This window comes from Macaca fascicularis, chromosome 9, assembly GCF_037993035.2.
Source record: "Macaca fascicularis isolate 582-1 chromosome 9, T2T-MFA8v1.1".
NCBI lineage: Eukaryota > Metazoa > Chordata > Mammalia > Primates > Cercopithecidae > Macaca > Macaca fascicularis.
In genome coordinates, this window is record NC_088383.1 from 79,868,563 (window position 1) to 79,885,547 (window position 16,985).

General features: G+C 37.3%; 1 protein-coding gene and 1 pseudogene across 3 annotated transcripts in view; both read left to right on the forward strand.

Annotated features, from left to right (window-relative positions):
• CTNNA3 (catenin alpha 3) overlaps positions 1-16,985 on the forward strand; it is a 1,764,647-nt gene that overhangs the window by 973,709 nt on the left and 773,953 nt on the right. The gene's annotated exons all lie outside the window — the stretch shown is intronic.
• LOC123566906 (peroxiredoxin-like 2A pseudogene) lies at positions 15,338-16,273 on the forward strand (annotated as a pseudogene).

Below are 16,985 nucleotides of genomic sequence, written 5' to 3' on the forward strand. Positions count from 1 at the left end.
ATAAATAAATAAATAAATTGTATTCGTCACTTTTCACTAGGTCTTCCTCCATGACAGTACACCATCTCAATGGCTGCAATAAATGTTTGTTTCCCAGCAAGTTGAATAAAAGAGGCTGGGTCGTTGTCAGTTGCTGTTGCTCAACTGCACTCTGCAGGTTGGACTGATGTCTGTTTTACGCATTTTTTCTATTTCTGGGATGCTGACTGAAGGATCAGCCCCCAAATGGGAAGCATATTCCCAAGGCAAGGGTAAGAACACAAGACACATGGAGAGGGACACATGGAATGCTCCGTAAAGCCCCTATTTGGATGTGACACAACTTCTTTTCTGCCTAAATCTTACTAAAAGCAACTCTCATGGTCAGGCCTAGGTCAGTGAAGCCAAGGAATTTACTCTGCCCACAGTGAACCATGGCAAGAGAGAGAGCTAAGGAAGAATTGTGAAGAAATAACAATTTTTCTTTAATATCCTCTTCAATTAAAAAAGTAGAAGAAAATGGAGGAAAGACAATGATGGAGATAAAAGCAAGAATTTATTTATTAGAAGAAAGATATCCGAAGAGTTGATAAATTAATCATCTCTGGTTATTTCAGACAAAACGAGATTGACCATAGTGAGTCAAATAGTAAGAATAAATATATATAAAGTTATAAATGTTATAAATTAAAATGGAAAGATATTAAGAGTAACTTTTTAAAATAAGGAAATACTATGTAAAATTAAATCTTAATATGTTTGGAGGTCTCAGAAGCCATTTTTTCTGAGAAAACATACATTACCTAAATTGAGCCATGAGGTAAAAACGTTCTTAATGTACTATTAGTCGTTAGTAGCATCAAAATGTTAGTTACCTCTAAATAGAATTTGGCCCCGGAGTTTTTAGGGTTTTAAAAGAATTAGTCCCATGCTATAGAATTCGTGATAAGACATGCAAAAAGATGGAAAGCTACCAATTCATTTATTTTTCCCAACATAATCCTTATAAAAAGCCTGACAAAGATAACAAAAAGGTAATGATTATAGAATTTTTTATTAAGATAGCAAAATTCAATATAAAGGTGAATCAAGAAAACGTTTAGAAAACTTTTACTGTTGCCTAGTCTGTTAAATGGAGTAACTTACTTTAATAATATATAATCAAAAAATATTGTTATATCAATAAAAGATAAAAAAAGATATTTAATCAAAAAATGCTGACAATATTGAACATCTTATCTATAAAACAAATTCATAAGAACTTTTTGCACAGCTAGCCATCGAATATGTTGCAAATGCTTTTAAAAAAGATTCTGTAATGTAATAAAATTTCTTCTTTTTTTTTTTTTTGAGACAGAGTCTTTCTCTGTTGCCCAGGCTGGCAGTGCAGTGGCACACAGTCTCAGCTCATTGCAACCTCCACCTCTCGAGTTCAAGCGATTCTCCTGCCTCAGCCTCCAGAGCAGCTAGGATTACAGGCAACTGCCACCACGTCCAGCTAATTTTTTGTGTTTTTAGTAGAGATAGGGTTTCACCATGTTGACTAGGCTGGTCTCAAACTCCTGACCTTGTGATCCACCCGCCTCGGCTTCCCAGAGCGCTGGGATTACGGGTGTGAGCCACCGCGCCCGGCTGTAATAAAATTCATAATGTAATGCACTTTTTTACATTTAAAGTCAGAGTTTTATATAACTAATCATTTCTGGATTTAAATGTAAAAATAGTTCTCCACTAGCACCACCAACAAAATACTTTGGAGAAATTTAGAAATAAAAAAGGTATTTTCTTAACGTGCTAAAAAATATCAATATTATATTAACAACGAATAGTCCAGATTCCCGTTATTATTATTATTATTATTATTATTATTATTATTATTATTATTTTGTATAGTTCTGGAAGTTTGGCTTCTGTGATAAGAGTAGAAATGAGGAAGATAATTACTGGAGAAGAAAAACAACTTAAAAGGTGTTTTTTAGATGATATGTTTAGGGAGAGAGAAGGAAAGAGAGAGAAGAAAATTAGCCACTTTTGGAATTAGTAATAAAATTCAATAAGTAAGAGAAGTTTCTTTAAAAAGTCAATAGTTCTTTTTAAGGAATAACAAGAAATGTGTGGGGCTTTGAGACAAATACCAGGGAAATTTTTCAGAACTGAATAATAAAAATTTGAATAAAAAATATTGGTTAACATCTTGATATAAGAAATACAACACAATTCTTTATATAAAACTTGTACTTTTTTGTAAAACAGGTCATAAATAAAATTAAAAGTAATTATATCTGGGAAAATATTTGCAATAAATGTGGCCAATATAAAGTTCATATTTTTAATATATACAGCACTCTTAGAAATTATTTTTTAAAGAGGTTTATCATGGTTTATTTTACACACAATAAGCCATTGAAAACAAACCTCAAAGATAGGCAAAAAATTTAGCAATATCTTAATAGAAAATAGATGTAAAGAAGCTTTTCACAAATCACCATACTTTAGTTACAAATACAGAGAAAATATTAGGTATACAATCATTTTCCTAATGCATTACAAAATTATATATACATCTGAGTAAGCTGTGCATTATGTATATACCTGAGTGAGGTTAAGTATTTTTTTTAGATGGAGTGTAATTTGCTTCAATCTTTGGGAAATGCCCTTTAACAATACAAATGAAGCAAATTAAAAATATATATATTATATATATATTTGTGTGTGTTCGTGTATACATTTGTACTTTAAAATAAACAAATACATATTTATTCTTTGACTCAACACTTCTAGGAAAGTGTTATCTGAAAAGTTGATCATCTTAATTATAATCTGCAGTGAAGAAAACAATAAGAAAAGTCATATTATGTTATAAATTATGAAATATGCTTCCACTAAATGTTTTATGAAAAGTTTGCATTAATACTTAGCACAAATTTAAAAAACAGTATAATTACAGCTTTTTTTCCAACTACACGCAAGAGAGAAAAAGAGATAAACAAAATTTGAAAGAAAAGTTTTAAAATGTTAGCAGTTTTTGCTTTGGGAAAGAAAGTATTTGTGTTTTCTTCTTTTATTTCTAAATTTTCTTTAAAGAACATACCTTACTTGAATATAATAAAAAATATATATATTTTTAAAAGGTATGACTTGACCAGGTGTGGTGGCTGACACCTGCAATCCCAGGACTTTGGGAGGCTGAGGCAGGAGGGTCACATGAGGTCAGGAGTTCAAGACCAGCCTGTTCAACATGATGAAACCTCGTCTTTACTAAAAATCCAAAAATTAGCTGGGCATGGTGGCTGGTGCCTGCAATCCCAGCTGCTCAGGAGGCTGAGGCATGAGAATCACTTGAACCTGGGAGGTGGAGGTTGCAGTGAGCTGAGATCATGTCACTGCAGTCCAGCCTGGGCAACAGAGTGAGAATCTGTCTCAAAAAAAAAAAAAAAAAAAGTGTGACTTTTTTTAGGGGATAATGTTTATCTATAGCTGTGTCCCCACCCACATCTCATCTTGAATTCTATAGCTGTGTCCCCACCCAAATCCCATCTTGAACTGTATTTTCCATAATCCCTATGGGTCATGAGAGGGACCCAGTGGGAGTTAATTGAATCGTGGAGGCAGTTACCCCCATGTTCCTGTTCTCATAGTAGTGACTGAATTCTCACGAGATCTAATGGTTTTTATAAGGGGCTTTTCCGTCTTCGCTTCGCACTTCTTCTTGCCACCATGTGAAGGAGATATTTGCTTCTCCTTCCACCATGATTGTAAGTTTTCTAGGCCTCCTCAGCCATGCTTAACTGTGAGTCAGTTAAACCTCTTTTCTTTGTAAATGAACCAGTCTCGAGTATGTCTTTATTACCACGTGAGAACAGACTAATCAGGGTACAAAGCCAAGTGGATGGCTTTTCCAAGGAGAAAATAATTTCCAAGGAGAAAATAATGTAGTGCCAAATTAGAAGGAAGTTGTTCCTCCTTTGCTAAAACTATCTTTATGTCAATTTACAGAGAGAGAGATCTAGCTTTTTCTCTGTGTTGTTGCCTACCTCCAAGCTCATAGTAGGTTGCTCAGTGTATTTCCTGAATAAATGAATAAACACCCAGTCTAGCTGACTCAAATCTGTAGGATATGTTGCATGGACAACCTCTCCAAGCCCCCTACTGGCATAGCAAAGGAAGAGCATAACCTGGGCAAATTGAGTCAATTATTTCCCCTGAAGTTAAATCTAGATGTTACAAACAGCTATTATGAACTTTATTTAAATTTAATCTGGTAGCAGTGTTTTTATTACTATTAGTTTGAGCATAAGAGCTAATTTTCTGAACTTTACAAATCACTTTGAAGGGAAGATTTTCTCTTGTTCACCCAAAACTGTTACATTTAAGGTCATGTCATGTGAATCCTAGCCAGGCAGGAAAGCTCAGAGCTCAGGAGCTATTCATTAGTATTCTTTAGTTTGGAATGTTATCCTGAAACTCCACTTTCCAAATATAAATTAACCTGAATAAACCATTGTTGGTAGCAAAGTGTTAAATATGTTCACTTTTTCCCCTTTCCCATAGCAAAAGCATGGGCAATACACCATGATAAAGTGATTGGATAATTATTGTTTTAGCCAGAGAAAGTGAAGTTTATATTTTACTCTGCTTCAGAAAGCTACGTTAAAAATTTCTCATCAAAATGTTTTCTGAATATTCATATAAATTTGAAGAGTTTTGCAAAACAAAAATGTGGTTGTAGTCCTTAGCTATTAACAGCTTTTGCAGCAGTTTACAGACAAAATGGAGCAAGAGACTTACATGCCAGAGTTATGCTTAAATTTCCGAGGAAAGAATGAAGTAGGGAAGACACAAAAAGAAGGAAGGGAGGGAGAGAAGGAGGGAATAAAAAAAAAAAGCGTGTCACTGGGAAAGTCACCCATATTCGCTGAAGTTTGCTTTGACTTAAATGTGCTAATTGAACTAAGCCAAAATGTGTTGTCTCCCAATTCATTAGCAATATTGTAATTAAAAGAGCACCTTCAGTTCTAGAGGGTAATGACCTTTTTAATTGAACTTGGGGATTCAGATTGCTGTTGAATAGTAGTGAATTTAAATGCTGAATTCAAACGCCAAATTTTCTTCTGGTAAATGTACAATTAGGAATCAAATGTGAATTCCCCTAGCAATTTGCTCCTGTTTTTGTATATGGCCTTCCTTGGATTTGAGAGGAAGACTGAATCTATTGAAAACTTTATTGTGTGTTTGGCCCTTGACTGATCCATAATAATTAATTCTCCAAAAGAAAAGTTGTCACATAATTGGAAAATACTTAAATGTTATAAAATATTACCTTAAAACAATCACTATTTGTACTTTCCTAGGACTTCTTGTTATCTCTGATTATATAAACATGCATTTTTGCATAGTTTTAATCAGAGTAGTTTTTAGGATCAAATGCTAAACTACTGAAACAAACAAATAAAATAAGATTCAATAGCTCAGACAAGATAGAAGTTTATTTTTCTCACATAACAGTTGCAAATAATTACTCTGGGTTAGCAGTGCCTTCCTTCCACATAGTCACTCAGGGTCTTATTCTGATAGTGCCTCTGCCTTCTTCACCATGTGATATCAAAGATCACTCTGGTTCTCATTATTCCAGCTCATAGGAAGAGATCAGGGGAATGTGAAAAGACAGGACTAGTCTTTTTTTTTTTTATTTCAAGTTCAGGGGTGCATGTGCAAAATGTATAGGTTTGTTACATAGGTAAACATGTGTCATGGTGGTTTGCTGCACAGATCATCTCAACATCTAGGTAGTAAGCCCAGCATCCATTAGCTGTTCTTCTTGATGCACTCCCTCCCCCCACCCCACCCCTACAGGCTCCAGTGTGTGTTGTTCCCCGCCACTATGTGTCCTTGTGTTCTCATCATTGAGCTCCCACTTATAAGTGAGAACATGCAGTGTTTAGTTTTCTGTTCCTTCGTTAGTCTGCTGAGGATAATGGCTTTCAACTCCATCCATGTCCCTGCAAATGACATGATCTCATTCCTTTTTATGGCTGCATAGTATTCCATGGTGTATATGTATCACATTTTCTTTATTCAGTCTGTCATTAACAGGCATTTAGGTTGACTCCATGTCTTTGTTATTGTGACTCATGCTGCAATGAATATATGAATACATATATCTTTATAATAGAATGTTTTTAAAATTTTTTTAATTTCCATAGGTTTTTGGGGAACACGTGGTGTTTGGTTACATGAGTAAGTTCTTTTGTGGTGTTTTGTGAGATGTTGGTGCACTCATCACCCAAGCAATGTACACTGTACCCAATTTGTGTCTTTTATCCCTCGCCCCCTTCCACCCTTTCCCCTTAGTCCCCAAAGTTCATTGTATCATTCTTACGCCTTTGCATCCTCGTAGCTTAGCTCCTGCTTATAAGTGAGAACATACAATGTTTGGTTTTCCATTCCTGAGTTATTTCACTTAGAATAATGGTCTCCAATTCCATCGACACTGCTGTGAACATAATAGAATAATTTATATTTCTTTGGGTATATACCCAATAATGGGATTGCTGGGTCAAATGGTATTTCTGCCTCTAGATCTTTGAGGAATTGCCACACTGTCTTCTACAATTGTTGAACTAATTTGCACTCTCACCACCAGTGTAAAAGTGTTCCTTTTTCTCTGTAACCTCACCAGCATCTGTTGTTTTTTGACTTTTTTTTTAAACAGAGTCTCATCTGTCACCCAGGCTGGAGTGCAGTGGTGATCTTGGCTCACTGCAAGCTCTGCCTCTCGGGTTCACACTATTCTCCTGCCTCAGCCTCCTGAGTAGCTGGGACTACAGGCACCTGCCACCACGCTCAGCTACTTTTTTGTACTTTTAGTAGAAATGGGGTTTCACCGTGCTAGCCAAGATGGTCTTGATCTACTGACCTTGTGATATGCCTGCCTTGGCCTCCCAAAGTGCTGGGATTACAGGTGTGAGCCACTGCGCCTGGTCTTGACTTTTTAATTATAGCTATTCTGACTGGCATGAGATGGTATTTCTTTGTGGTTTTGATTTACATTTCTCTAATGATCAGTGATGTCAAGCTGTTTTTCATGTGTTTGTTGGCTCCATGTATGTCTTCTTTTGACAAATGTCTGTTCATGTCCACTTTTTATAATACTGGTACAAGAACAGACACATAGACCAATGGAACAGAATAGATAACTCAGAAATAAGACCACACACTTACAACCATCTAATCTTAGACAAACTTGACAAAAACAAGTAATGGGGAAAGGACTCCTTATTTAATAAATCATGCTGAGAGTGCTGGCTAGTCATATGCAGAAAATTGAAGCTGGACCCCTTCCTTATACCATATACAAAAATTAACTCAAGATTGATTAAAAACTTAAATAAGACTGGATGCCGTGGCTCACGCCTGTAATCTCAGCACTTTGGGAGGCACAGGTGGGAAGATCACTTGAGGTCAGGAGTTCAAGATCAGCCTGGCAAACATGATGAAACCCTATCTCTACTAAAAATACAAAAATTAGCCGGGCATGGTGGTGCGCACCTGTAATTCCAGCTGTTCGAGAGCCAGAGGTATGAGAATCACTTGAACATGGGAAACAGAAGTTGCAGTGACAGAGGTTGCGCCACTGTACTGCAGCCTGGGTGACAGAGTGAGACTCTGCCAAAAAAAACAAAACAAAACAAACAAACAAAAACAAATGAAAAACCCAAAACTGTAATATAAAGACACTAGAAGAAAATCTAGGCAATGCCATTCAGGACATAGGCATGGGGCAAAGATTTCATGATGAAAACACCCAAAGCAATTTCAGCAAAAGCAAAAATTGACAAATGAGATCTAAGTAAACTAAAGAGCTTCTACACAGCAAAATAAACTATCATCAGACTAAACAGATAACCTATCGAATGGGAGAAACTTTTTGCAATCTATCCATCTGACAAAGGTCTAATATCCAGAGTGTACAAGGAACTTAAAACAAATGTACAAGAAAGATAGAGGGCTGGTCTTAAGGGCATCAGTGTCACACATTATTTCTGCTTACCTTCTACTGAAATTAGAAGGTAAGCAGAAATGACTCACATGACTCCTCCCATCCACAAGCTAGACTGGGAAATGTAGTGTTTCTGGTAGGTACTTGCAAATCTACACATCTGTTACTAGTAATGAAGGAAAAACTGGATTTTATGGATAGCTAATGGCTTTGTCAATATGTATATGCAATATTGTCTTCTTTCTGAAGTAACATTATTTCATAAACAATATGCCCTTCATTTAGTTAAGGATATGATGTAAGTGTCCTACTACTTTTAATTCTGAAATTTTGTCACATTAATAAAGCTTTAAATTAAAATGTGACTTTTTATACCCTAAATAAATCCACAAACATCTCCTTTATCACATTTGAATTAAAAGCTTTACATTTGTATGTCAAACCTTACACCATAACTTATTTTCCAAATTTTATTAAAAAATTCCCTATTACTTGATGTGCATTTGTTCCTAGACAAGTGGACTATTGGTTTCACAAATTATTTTCTAACACACTGTAAATTTTTCTGCTATACAATGAATGAGTTCACAACATTGATTAAAGCTACTGCTGAATTCAACATTCCACTCATTAATTTACTAAAACTTCTATTTTTAGCTATGTACTACTTCTCTATAGATTTATCCCACCAGTTGAATTTTTAAAGGAATGACTTCTCCAAAAGAAATATTTCTTAATTATTAATATCAAGGAATGGACAACTGGGTTATTGTATATGATCATTATCATAGTATCCTCTGAAAGTGTATCACTAACCTATATGTCTAGCAAAGAAAGATGTTCTTGTTTAATGAAATATGATCTGCATTGAGTTTTATCAACATTATTTATTTTTCCCCTTGACTAGTTTAAGAGAGTTATAAATTATACTCTATACTTTAATAGGCAGATAGACTAATTTTTCAAATATTAGTCCATTTTTACTAACTCTTGTAAATATAACTGTTGCTCTTTTTTTTTTTTTTTGAGACGGAGTCTCGCTCTGTTGCCCAGGCTGGAGTGCAGTGGCCGGATCTCAGCTCACTGCAAGCTCCGCCTTCCGGGTTCACGCCATTCTCCTGCCTCAGCCTCCCGAGTAGCTGGGACTACAGGCGCCCGTCACCTCGCCCGGCTAGTTTTTTGTGTTTTTTAGTAGAGACGGGGTTTCACCGTGTTAGCCAGGATGGTCTCGATTTCCTGACCTCGTGATCCGCCCGTCTCGGCCTCCCAAAGTGCTGGGATACTGTTGCTCTTCTTGATATTTTTTCCTAGAAAACTTTTTTTAAATGTTTGTATCACAAGATCTTCAGATTTAGAGTTGAAAGGAATCCTGAAAGTAACCTAATTTTAGTTCTGAAGCTTGACTTTCCTTCCTTTATATTCTTCCAAGTGGTTATTTAGCTTTTGCATAAGCAATTTCTAGGATAGGAAAATTACTGTCTCCCATAATACTCAATTCCATCTTTTAACATCTTTGACATATGACTGTTAGCATTAGTTCTTGGCAAACACCTATGAAATTTAAAGCATTATGCTAGTGCTCTTAAACATATTCTCTTAGGTAATCCTTATACCAGCCTTATTGTTGACATGATTTATAGTTTGAAAAAATAAGCTCAAAGAGGTTTTATATTTAGGGTCACATTGCTAGTTGATTGAAGGTGAAATTTTCTACTGGATGTATCAGATCATATGTCCATGCTTTTTTCAATAAGATGAGTTGTCTTTACTTACATGTGAAAAAAATCTGTCTTCCCAACAGCCTACTGGGCTACTGGTTTTCAAACATACAGTAGATGAGTTCACGGCATGAGTTAAACATCAGTTACTCTATGTTTAAAGTTCTTCCTGGCAACAATTCTTGAAATATTTGAAGTCAGCCCTCATGTATTCCATATGCTTCCTCTTCTCTGAGGTGCATTTTATAGTTCCTTCAAATGGTTACTTTTAGCTCTTATATTGTCTGAGCCACTCTTGTCTAAATGCTTTCCAGTTTATTTTTTGGTAATACCACTCCAAGTGATGTTCAAAATAGAATGTAATGTTCTTGGATTGGCCAAACTAGCAAACTGTAACATGGGATTACCATCTCAATTGTTATAGGAACTTTATTAATGTAGTCCTATTGAATTAGCTCAGCAAACCACATTGTAGCATTCATTTCTGTTAAGTTTAAGGTTGGCATATAATTTTATATATTAATAAGTTGGTGAGATATTGGCTTTACATTTTGAATTATATCATATTTATTCTTTCTAATTTCCTGTTTTATCCTTTGAAAAGAGCCCATGAAATTCTTTGTCCACTCTGATTTTTGTGTCCTGAAATTTCCATGTCATTGCAATGAAAAAGAATCAAAGTATGGCTGCACTAAAAGGAGAGTATTTCTAAAATGTAAAGCACTTTGCAAAAGCACTCAACATACATTCTTTCTAGCTCTTATAACTACATTATAATGTGGGTATTAGCATACATATTTTGCTCATTACAATTTAGTAATTTGTTCAAGTCCATAAAGAAAGAAGTTTAGAGGAGATGAATTCACCCATATCTGTTTTGTTTTTCCTGCAATGTCATAATGATATTGATAAGTATGTGTTATCCTAAAGGACTAACTAACCAGAAATAGATTATAGAAAACACTTGGTGATATCTCTAGTATTAGGTCAACTTCCAAGGGACTTATGCAACACTTGTGCTAGAAGTGAGAGAGGTGAAAATCATTGTATTACAATATCTGAAATAAACATGCCTGTGATTTGTGAAACAAGTGAGGTTTGCTTTCCATATCCAAGTTTGGACCGTTGCTTCATGCATCCAAAAGCAGATAGATCAACATTACATTATCTTGTACTTCATATAGCTCAAACATATTTGAATCTTCATATCTGCCACTGTGACAAACTGTCTGTGTTTGTCTGGGAAGGTATCAAAAGTAGAGTAACCGGGCAATGTTATTATGCCAGTGTAGAATTGCTAGTGTATATTTACTCTTGATTCTAAGTTGGCAGAGGGCATTAGAGCTCCACTTCACAGCACTTTAGCAATGATACATGGGTTTATTGTGTCCATCAACTTCATTTACTGGAAAATCAGATACCTGGTCTTAACCTCGTTGACTCTGCTTAAAGGTAGACCCCTTAATTTTATCTTCCCCATATCAGCAATCCAGGTCTATAGGAGATGGTTTGTAAATGAGTTGTAGTCTCTAGAAACAAGGCAAAGATCATCTAAAGCATATTAGTGCTAGATCTCTTAATATTTCTTTCTCCAGATTTTTAGATCTTAAGACAGAAAAACACCTACAGTTGGCCTTAGTATTTGTGGGTTCCATATTCATGTGTTTAACCAACTACAGATGAAAAATGTGGCTAGGCCTATAGTAGTTGTGTGTGTACTGAACATGTACAAACTTTTCCTTTCTTGTCATGATTCCCTACACAATGCAGTGTACAAATAACAACTGTTTGCATACCATATACATTGAGTTATAAATTATAAGTAATCCAGAGATGATTTAAAGTAAATAGGAGGATGTACATAGGTTTTATGCAAATACTACATCATTGTATATAAGAGACTTCAGCATCCATGAATTTTGGTGTCCGTGGGAGTCCTGGAACCAGTCTCCACATTGAAACAGAATAATGACTATATATTTCTTCAAATCCCTTTACAATACTGAGAACAGTGCTCAGGATATAGTAGGTTACATATACACATATTCGTTGATTATGGGTTTAACTTTCTAATTTATTGGTCTCAGAAATAGTGAGATAAAATATTGAAACAATGATGATGTAGGGATTTTCACACGTAATTTTAACTTCTCTTTCCAAAGTATGTTGAGAGTTTTTGTCCTAAATGTATATAGTATCAACACATACATATATACACAAATTATTCAATGAAGCTTTTAAATTTCGAGATGATTTCCCATATCACTTAGCACATTTCTTCTCACTGTCAACGGGTGTGTGCTAAGGGAATGCAAATTAACTGTATTATTAATTTAAGTAAGACATAATTAGTAAGGTAAATCTTCTGCCAAAAACCACATAACACATTCCAGGGCCAAATATAAATGAGCTATGATTAGCCTGCTGTTCCCCTTTATTAGTTCAGATTAATGGTGTATTCCCTGTGGGTATAAAGATGCACAACCATGTGTTTTCTAAGGGTCTTAGGACCATTTGTTAACTGCAGTGGGAACTTCACATCTCACTATCTTGTGAGGACTTCCTGGTATTTAATCAATGTGAGAAAGGAGGACAAGTATCAATTGATTAGAAAGCATGAATAGGGTTTGTAAGCAGAACATTTAATGAGCTAACTAAATTTCTCTACCAGTCAATAGCAAACATGGGCTCCCTTCATGCAAGTACTGCATCGTTTCTTCTCCTGCCTGGTACCATTATCCAGACTGTGAATAGCATTGTTGTCAGAGAACACTTTCAGAAGCATTCTTGACTGGAGGAAACACAGGGAGTAGCAATCCATTAATGAAGCAGATTCACATCGATTAATTACATTCTACTTCCTCTGTTCAGGCCTGTAGCACAGCTCTAGAAGGGGAAAAAATATGATGCAAGGAAGAGAAAAGCCCTCAAATTAAATTTTCAAGTCTGATTTATGAGACTCCTCTGAAAATCTAGTTTTTTTCTAATTTCAGTTATTTGTTTCTCTGCTTCCCTGACAAGGCTGTTCTAACACCGCCTGGATTTTGGCTTTTTGCCTGCCTCATTCCTTTCTTGGCTTGTTCTCATTACAGCACTTTTGCCTGATAGGAGTGAAGACCCTTGAAACTGGGAATCCAGACTATATAGAGCAAAACCTATTGCTGGCAATGGGCAGTTAAGAGACAACACAGGCTATTAACTGATGCTGTTGTTTTCTGGTAGCCATTGTGGGGCACTGCATGTGTGCTATTATTCACAATCAGGGTCATCATTCTAGTCCCTGCTGGGATTCATTTTTATCAAGAACAAGTAAGTAAGATGACTATAGAGTGTGCTGTGCAGTGAACTGGCATTTAGGATTTTTTTTGATGACCTTAGTCCTTCCTAATTGTGTTTTGTGGCTATAAGGCCAAGTGATTTAGGTCTGTGTGTGTGCACAAGGGTACAATTTGGAGTATTAACTATAGTGCTATTGCTTCCATTTGTAGAGGATTGTAGGATTTAGAAAACTGGCCCTTGGGTAGGATGGTAGCAGCATCTTCCATTAATAGCCATAAAAGTCAGGAATACTTCAAAAACATTTCAAAAGATAAAAAAGAGAAAACATATGTTACTAGAAACAACTATCATATATCTCATACCCTGCATAAAGAGAGAATCATTAACAGCTAATTTTATATTCAAATAATTATGAAGTTGTGGTCTGCAGAGTCAGCTCCTTTCTCTCCCCTCCTCTCCCTTTTCTTTATTCTTTCTTGCTAGGCAGGATCAGGTTAAAAAGAAAATCCATGAAAACCAACAAGGGTGGCTAAGAAGCTAGAATGATAGAGCAGAAAAGACTTCTTTTCTGAATGATAGAGCAGAAAAGGCCAGAATCACCTGGCCTCACACTGTGATTGGACAGAAGAGACACTGACTTTCCTGGACTCACTTGAGTCTCAATCCTGAACAAGGACTGTGATGCCAAGCCTCTGTCTACTCAAGAGCCATGCTTCCCCCAACCCCCACAACCCCAGGACAGATCTGATTCTTATTACTCTACAGTTGCTTGAAACTTCTTATAAGTTTACAGTTGTGCCTATGAGCAAAGACTTAAAATGAAGACAGTCCTAGAGAAGTACCCTCAGGAATACACTGTTGATGTCAGAGCTTTAGAACCACAAATTTGGATGGAGGGTCACTGGAAAAAGTGACCACAGATGCAGAGTGTAACAGCAAGTATTAAGTGTGTGTGTGTGTGTGTGTGTGTGTGTGTGTGTGTGTGTGTGTGTGGCGGGGTGCGGGGAGGGAGTTGATAAACCTGACTTTGTATGGAAAGAATCACATCTGGCTTGGGTCTCCCAGTGGATGTCACTTCTTTTAACTTGTAGGTTTACTTACACTCAGAAAAATCTAGTCTCCCAAATTGCCTAGGAAGCTAGCACCAATTCTCTGTTTATGAAAACATCAACCACAGTTTAGCATTTTAATTGAAAGAAAAGATAGCTGATAAATTCAACTAGGTTATAATACCCTCAAGTGCTATGATATGCTTCTCTAAGTTTCCTAATGTCACTCATGATCCATGCTCTTGAAACAGCATGACATAATGTCAGGAATGCTGAGTTTGGAGTAGAATATCTCTGTTATACCACTTATGGTTTTTAAGGTTTTTTATTCCTATTAATCTGTCAAATGGGTATGACATCAAGAGGATTAACAGCGATGCCCATAAAGTGCCTAACACAGTGCTTGACCTTACTGGGGATTCAGTAAGTAAGAGCAGGTATTGTTTGTTGCTCTTGTTTTATTATTAACAGTAGTAATGAAGAGCCCTCTTGCTGCTCCCACTTTCTGTTTTTATGGTGTCCCAAACATTCCCCAGCAGGGCAGCCTCTCTTGCTCCCTTCTGCCTGATGTCTTTTCTTAGCAACCCAGAATATTCATCATTCTTACCAGGCACCTGGAGGAAGGAAGCCTCTAGTTCCTCTCTGGTTTGCCTGGTTATCGCAGCTTTCTCAGCTGAGCCTTCAGTGAGGAATCACGGTCCTTCTCTAGAACACTAGTTTCCAAATTTTATAGTTATTTATGCCCATTAGTAAAATGGTGTTGAGGCTATACTCCTAATATATGTTTATTTATTTATAAATAATACATATGCACTACTATACTAATAAGTAAAACAAAGAAATTTTATAAACATTGGAATGGAAACGGTACATTCAGTTGTTTTCTTATATGTTGTCATGGCTCATCTTGCACACCTTCTGGGGTGCACAGCTTGAAAAGCATTGCTCGAGGGGATTATCATGTTTTTGTAAACTAGACTGTCTTACCCATAAACCAAGTACCTCAGTCATCGTCCAGAAAATGCCTTCCACACCCTTGGGTCTCTTTCCATGAGGAAATCCCATGGCCTGTCTCTGCAGCATCTGAACTATCACTCTAGCCCTCATGCTGGCCCTCTGACCCAGTGCTTCTGCATTTTGTCTGTACATGTGATTCGCCTGGGGACCGGTTCAAAATGTCTGTGGCCCATCTCAAACCAATTAAATAAAAATATTGGCAGGTGCAGGGCCCGCCTCTGGGATCCTCCGGGCCTGGTGGTTTTGTCCCTAAGCGCCCGGGTGTTGGGGTGGGAGAAGGAAGGGAGGCACTCAAGGACCCAAGTTTCTTCATCATGGGTGATGAGGTCCATTGGTGCAGGAGCCCTGGGGGCTGCTGCCTTGGCATTGCTGCTGGCCAACACAGACGTGTTTTTGTCCAAGCCCCAGAAAGCAGCACTGGAGTACCTGCAGGACATAGACCTGAAAACACTAGAGAAGGAACCAAGAACTTTGAAAGCAAAGGAGCTATGGGAAAAAAATGGAGATGTGATTATGGCCATGCGGAGGCCAGGCTGTTTCCTTGTCTAGAGGAAGTTGCGGGTCTGTCCTCCCTGAAACACATGTTGGACGAGCTGGCGTCCCCCTCTATGCAGTTGTAAAGGAGCACATCAGGACCGAAGTGAAGGATTTCCAGCCTTATGTCAAAGAAGAAATCTTCCTGGATGAAAAGAAAAAGTTCTATGGTCCACAAAGGCAGAAGATGATGTTTATGGGATTTATCCATCTGGGAGTGTGGTACAACTTCTTCCGAGCCTGGAATGAAGGCTTCTCTGGAAACCTGGAAGGAGAAGGCTTCATCCATCCACGAGTTTTCGTGGTGTGATCAGGAAAGCAGGGCATTCTTCTCAAGCACTGAGAAAAAGAATTGAAGACACAGTAAACCTACTTTCTGTTCTGGAAGCTGCTAAGATGATCAAACCACAGACTTTGGCCTCAGAGAACACATGATTGTGTGAAACTGCCCAGCTTAGGGATAACCAGGGGCATTCACTTGTATTCTGTTTCCACTTATGTCCCTAGGGAGTGACAAACCCATTGATACTCTACTCTTAGTATGGATTATTAATGTATTTTAATATTCTGTTTAGGCCCAGTTAGGCAAAATAGCCCCAAAACAAGATGGACAAAAATCTGAAAAACTAATGAGGATTATTAAGCTAAAACCTAGAAAATACGAGGCTTAAAATTGACTTAAAATCACTGCACTCCGGCCTGGGTGCAGTGGCTCACACCTGTAATCCCAGCACTTTGGGAGGCCGAGGTTAGCAGGTCACTTGAGGTTGGGAGTTCGAGAACAGCCTGGGCAACATGACAAAACCCCGACTCTACTAAAAATACAAAAATCAGTCGGGTGTGGTGGCACGCACCTGTAGTCCCAGCTACTCGGGAGGCTGAGGCAGGAGAATCACTTGAGCCTGGGAGGTGGAAGTTGCAGTGAGCCGAGATCACACTGCCCTCCAGCCTGGGTGACAGAGATTCCATCCCCCCCCACAAAAAAATTGATTGCTGTACCTCATTACAAATGTATATGGTGTTTGAGTGCTGTTGCTTGAAATTATTTTTCTTTTCAGGTCTTAAAAAATCCAAGAAAAGTTGACGATTGACTTGAAGATTACAGAATTTAAGGTTTTTTGGTAAATAAATAAATAAATAAATAGATAAATAAATTTGTGGGTCTGCCCTGAGGCTGTGAAGGGCCTCTTTTGTTTAGCCCAGTGAGCTGTTGGACTGGAGTCGGAAACCATTTACCATAGGTCCTGATCAACACTCCCATGGGAAGCTGGGGCCTCAGAGACTACTGGAGAGCAGGTCTTTTTGATTTTTCTTTCTTTTCTTTTCTTGTTTTAAGACAGAGTCACTCTCTGTCACCCAGGCTGGAGTGTAGTGGCACGATCTTGGCTCACTGCAACTTCTGCCTCCAAG